Genomic DNA, 5,688 nt, shown 5'->3' on the forward strand with positions numbered 1-5,688 from the left:
TTGTCCTGGACACAACATACTCATGTTTCAGCCCAGAAACCCTCCACGTCTGGGGCTGCATCAAACGAGCTGTGGGCAGCATCTGAGGGGGGGATTCTGCCCCCCTGCTCTGCTCAGGTGAGACCCCACCTGTGTCAGGCAGTGCTGCCTCCAGCTCTGAGGTCCTCGGTACAGGAAGGACATGGACCTGCTGGAGCAATTCCAGAGGAGGCCATGGAGATGCTCTGAGGGCTGGAGCCCCTCTGCTCTGGAGTCAGGCTGGGAGAGTTGGGGCTGTTCAGCCTGCAGAAGGGAAGACTCCAGGGAAACCTTAGAGCCCCTTCCAGTGCCTAAAGGGGCTCCAGGAGAGCTGGAGAGGGACTTTGGACAAGGGACGGAATGACAGGACAAGAGGGAATGGCTTCCCACTGCCAAAGGGCAGGGTTAGATGGGATTTTGGGGAGAAATTCTTCCCTGTAAGGGTGGGGAGGCCCTGGCACAGGTTGCCCAGAGAAGCTGTGGCTGCCCCATCCCTGGAAGTGTTCAAGGCCAGGTTGGACAGGGCTTGGAGCAACCTGGGCTAGAGGAAGGTGTCCCTGCCCATGGTAAAGGTGTAGAACAAGATGTTCTTTAAGGTCCCTTCCAACCCAGGCCATTCTATGGTTCTGATACTCAAATACTGCCCTGGGAAGCTTAGAGGGACCATTCATTATATTCTGTTTGGAGGTGTCAGAGGAAACCCCAGGGGTCTTTCCAGCCACTGTCACACACAGAGACAGACACACACACACAGACACAGAGTTTATGCAGTTCTTACAACACCGGGGCTGGGAAGAGCCTTTCCTTGTGGCGCTGCAGGAGCAGCCTCGGAGCTCCCCTGCCCTCGCGTGGTGCTCGGGCACTGCTGCAGCTCTGCTGTCGCTGAGCCACATCCCAGACACGTGTCACTGCAGCGCCCTCAGCAGAGGCTGGGCAAGATGCTGTGCTCCTTCGGGCCATTCCGAATGTGCCTGACAGATCCGATCCAGCGAACACCCACATCACCCCCCACAGACACTGCCATCCTGAAGGGCAGTTCATCCTCGGAGGCTGTTTTAAGCGCTTCCCAGATCACCTTTGTGAGACATCTCTTGCAATATTACTGAAGACATCCCCTAAATCCAGAACCTCGATCTGACTCTAAGCCCTCACCTAAAGGACAGAACCAATAAGAATTCGAAAAATTATCCCAAGTCCCAGCCCAGGAACCATTTTGTGACTCCTCTGAAAGCTGGAAAAAATCCTGGACTACAGACCCAGCACACCAGAAACCACAGCCAAAGGCAGTTATGAAAATATATAGATCTAAGGCCCCAGCAAAGCAATTTATCAAAAGTCTCAGTGACCCCACTGAAGAGACATTTAGAAAATGCCCTTAGGGCATCACTGATGAAACAATTGTGAAAATCATCAAGGCAGTTGTAAAGAGTCAAACCATATGGATTTAGTGGGAACATCTCGGTGATTCTAAAATTGCCCCAAATAACACTGCATAGAAGCCATTTTGGAAGTGATCTGTAATGTCAAAGCATAGCAATAAACACCCCATTAAAAGGACCATAAAAACAAAACCAACCAAAAAATCCCACAAAGCATCCAGTATTAAAAATCTTTTGTGTGATTTTTGGAAGTATTCTCGTGGGGGCCTTTTGAAGGGATTTTTACAATGATCCTTCCATTTTTTATGGTTCTACTTACAATGGCTCCCCTGTGGGAATTTGGGCTTACTCTTGATAGCTCCTTGGCAGTATTTTTGGTCTCCTCAGTGTGTTTTCACAATAGCTCCATAATGGAGGTGGGGTATTTTTACAAGAGGCATTTCTTAGATTTTTTGGAGACAGTTTACATAATGGTTATGTAATGGTGTCTTGGGGGAGGATCAGAGATGTGATTTAAAGTGTCTGAGTGATGTTGGACTTGCGAGTATTTTCCCTGTTAAGTCTCATTCATGGGACCCATTTTATGCCATAAAGAACAAAGAGGAGACAATGGCAATCACAGGGTTCCCACTCTGACTCCAGTTGCAGGGAAGGGTACAACAGCCACATTGCAGACAGCTGAAGGTGGCATCACCCCACAGTTCCCAGGGGAACAAATTGAATCTCCCATGAATATTTCCATCCATGACTGCAACAATTCCAAATGGATCACCTGAGATGGTCCATCGGTGATCCAGGGCAATACTGACTCCCCTACAGACAAAAACAGCAAAGGAGGAAGAGTGGGGTGGCCCTGGAAGACTAACAGCCATGAGGAGTCAGGGTTCAGCCGATCACAATCCGGTAAAGCAGCCAAGGCCCTCCAGGTGATGCATCTTGTCACTAAACTGAAACTGCAGCCAGTTTTGTATGGTTGCCCCTTCTAAAAGAAGTGTCCCTGACATGAGAGCCCTGCCCAGAATCATTGCTTCTCTGACCAGAGAAGGCACAGCTGTGAGATGACAGTGTGGGGATATCTGCTCAGGCAGGGGATGTTCTGACTCCCTCCCTGGGCTGCAGGCAGTGACCATCACCTCCAGCAGCATTCCTGCCCCAAACCGAGTCATGTCTCCTTGTCCTCTACCCTCCCTGTTCATGCTGTTGGTGCCCACACACATGGCCACTCCTCCCAGACTTGAGCATGTCCTCATGGATGTCTGAAAAGTTCAGATCATGGAAACCACCCAAGCCTTGACAAAGGCCTTATGTCTGGCTAGGAGGAGGCTCCTGTTTGACTCCCAAGTCTAAAGCACTAATAACTTTTAAGACCCATGCCTGAGATTCCTCCTTATCCCTTCACAATCTGTCCTGGCTCTACACTTAGGAAATACCACCAGAGGTTCATTGGAAACTCCCTTCCACAAATTTCACATAGCAGTCACAGAGACATGCTGCCCTAGATGGACAGCTGCAGTCTTGTTACTCACCTGAGTTGTTGGTGGGTTTTATTATCATGATTATCATCATCATCAGGTGTCTGCAGCCTTGCCAATAGCCTGGGAAGGGACCTTGTGCTGCTGTACTGACACGGTATCAGCTGGATGGCTCCCAATTCTCTTCACAGCTCCAGCAAACCTCTTCCAGCCATGAGAAACAGGGATAAAAGTGCTTCCCTGCAAAGCAGAAAAGCAGAGGGGGGATGCTGTGTTTTCTTTACAGATTTTGTAGAGGGGTATTGAACCAGAGAAAGTGGAAAAGGAAGAGTTGAAGGTATTGTGGAATATTTCAGGAGAGCTGTGGGTGAACATGGACCACAACAGTGACAGTCACAACCCCGGTACCTCTCAAGGATGGAGCCCAGGCTCGTTCCCTCTTCTACCACTCCCTTGACAGTGAGCACAAGTTTCTCACCCAGGTCTCCAGCTGACTTGCTCCACAGTGCAGCCAGACTCTAAACTACCGTGTGAGAAGTGGAGGATCAAAGAGTCTGGGTTCTTCCATGATCACAGCCACAATAATCTTGCCCATCCCAAACTGGTAAACCAGCACTGAAGAAGAATTGGGAGCTGCCTGTTGCTGCTCAGGCTCGAAGGAGAGCCTGAGTGTGCAGACCCTGGCCTGTTTTTCCAGGAATATCAGTTTCTTTGACCTAAGAAATCACATCTTCCTTCTTTTCAACTGAAGAACATCCAGTGGGCAGCTGGACGGGAAGAGAATAAAGGTATTTCTTAATCCAGGGCTTGCAACAGGAACAGAAATTTTTCAATCCAACCCTGTCCCTGAGAGCATTGTCCAAACACTCCCTGAGCTCTGGCAGCCTTGGGACTGTGACCACTGCCCTGGGGAGCCTGTTCAGTGCCCAAACAGCCTCTGAGGGAAGAACCTTTTCCTGATATCCAGCCTAAACCTCCCCTGACACAGCTCCAGCTGTTCCCTCAGGTCCTGTCACTGCTCACACAGAGAAGAGATCGGTGCTGTCCCCCTGCTGCCCCTCCTGAGGAAGCTGCAGATCCTGAGGAGGTTTGACCTCAGGCTCCTCCAGGCTGAACAGACTAAGTGACCTCAGCCACTCCTCGTATGGCCCCTCTAGACCCTTCCCCATCCCTGTGTCCCTCCTTTGGACACTCTCCAATAGCTTCAGATCCTTCTTACATTGAGGTGCCCAAAACTGCCCCCAGGACTCAAGGTGAGGCCACACCAGCTCAGGTGGTGGGGGAGCCATGGATTGTTTCAAACAGGCCTTCAACACTCTCAGAGATTTCATCTATATCCTTGGAAAATCAGCACGAGGTGGATACAGAGGCTAGTTTAATGTGTCTGTTGGGAAACAAGGAGCATGTGGAGACAAGTAGTGGGCAGGCATATTCTGGCTCTTTGCTCCGTTACTCCAGGCTGTATCTCATGCACTGACAGTGTGCTCTGCCACTCTGGTCACACATCCCTCCTGACTTCAAGCTCCAGGAGAACCAGATGATGATGCAGTCTGACAAACATACTGGTACCTGCCTCCAGCACAATAATTTCTGCTTGAATTGGGTCTAGAGAACGAGGCACTGCTGATTTAAAGATCCCCTGTGGCCAAGCATCTGCCAGCTCTGAAGGCAGTGGTAAACTGTCCTCCTTGCTAAACACTGAATTCTCACCTCCAGCTGCTGGGTATTGCCAATGCTTTGCTTGCTTAGCATGGCTGAGGTCAAACAAATCCCCCAAACTCTCATTCCACATACAGCCTCCAAACAGACTGACCCCGCCCCCCGGCCAGGATAAGGTCTTAAACTCCATGTACAGATTTTCTTAAGTTGTAATTTGTTCTACATTTAGCTGGGAATTTATCTCAGGTTGCTGACAAGGACCGTATGTACGGATTCAGGTTTTTAAATCCATCCCCAGGCAGGATAGAAGCGAGCTCGAGGGCAGGGGGGAGCGGGGGTGGCTCAGGGCTGTCAGCTGGAGGCGATCTGCTGGAGATGTTGAGATGCGTGTGTGGGAAGAGATCAAAAATAGCATTCATTTAAAAATCCTGGGATACTAAAGCAGTCTTCCGCTGCCTCTCTCCCAGCTTGGCTCCAGCAGCCCTCGGAGAGCCAGTTCCGGGGGGTTCATCCTGCAGGAGCGACACATGGGGGTGGTGGGCACCACACAGCCCATGCCTGGAGCTCTGTGAGGGCTCTGCTGCAACACAGAATTGAGACTCATGGAATCACAGGATCCTTAAGTTTGGAAAAGCCCTGTAAGATCATTGAGTCCAACCCTTCCCCCAGCACTGCCATGTTGTTCACCACTAACCCGTGTCCCAAAAGTGTCACATCCGCAGGTTTTTTGAGCACTTCCAGGCATGGTGACTCCACCACTGCCCTCGGCAGCCTGGGCCAGGGCCTGATCGCCCTTTCAGGGAAGAAATTTTCCCCAACATCCAACCTAAACCTCCCGGGCTGCAACTTGAGGGCGTTTCCTCTTGTTCCCTGGGAGCACAGCCCGACCCTCCCCTGGCTCCCCCTTCCTGTCAGGGCGTTGCAGAGAGCGAGAAGGTCCCCCCTGAGCCTCCTTTTCTCCAGGCTGAGAAAGCTTTCCCCCGGCTCCGCGAGGCGCTCCCGGTGCTCCAGCCCCTTCCCAGCCCCATTCCCACCGCTGGACACGCTCCAGCCCATCCCTGTCTCTGCGGGTCCCCGCGGGGGCCGCTAGGGGGCGCTGCGGGCGCCCGTTGCCCGGCAACCGCCCGGCACTCCGGGGGGCGGGCTCGCGGCGCGGCGCG

The 5,688-nt window shown here is 51.8% G+C and overlaps 1 long non-coding RNA gene across 1 annotated transcript in view; it reads right to left on the reverse strand.

Annotated features, from left to right (window-relative positions):
• The window catches only part of LOC120322946, a 42,125-nt gene extending 38,401 nt beyond the window's left edge, over window positions 1–3,724 (reverse strand). Inside the window, exon 1 of the long non-coding RNA XR_005562941.1 lies at window positions 2,924–3,724. This is a non-coding gene — a long non-coding RNA (uncharacterized LOC120322946). The remainder of the gene's footprint in view (window positions 1–2,923) is intronic.
• Between the last annotated feature and the right edge of the window lie 1,964 nt (window positions 3,725–5,688).

This window comes from Pipra filicauda, unplaced genomic scaffold (assembly GCF_003945595.2).
Source record: "Pipra filicauda isolate LSUMZ 115617 unplaced genomic scaffold, ASM394559v2 scaffold172_size1731463_pilon, whole genome shotgun sequence".
NCBI lineage: Eukaryota > Metazoa > Chordata > Aves > Passeriformes > Pipridae > Pipra > Pipra filicauda.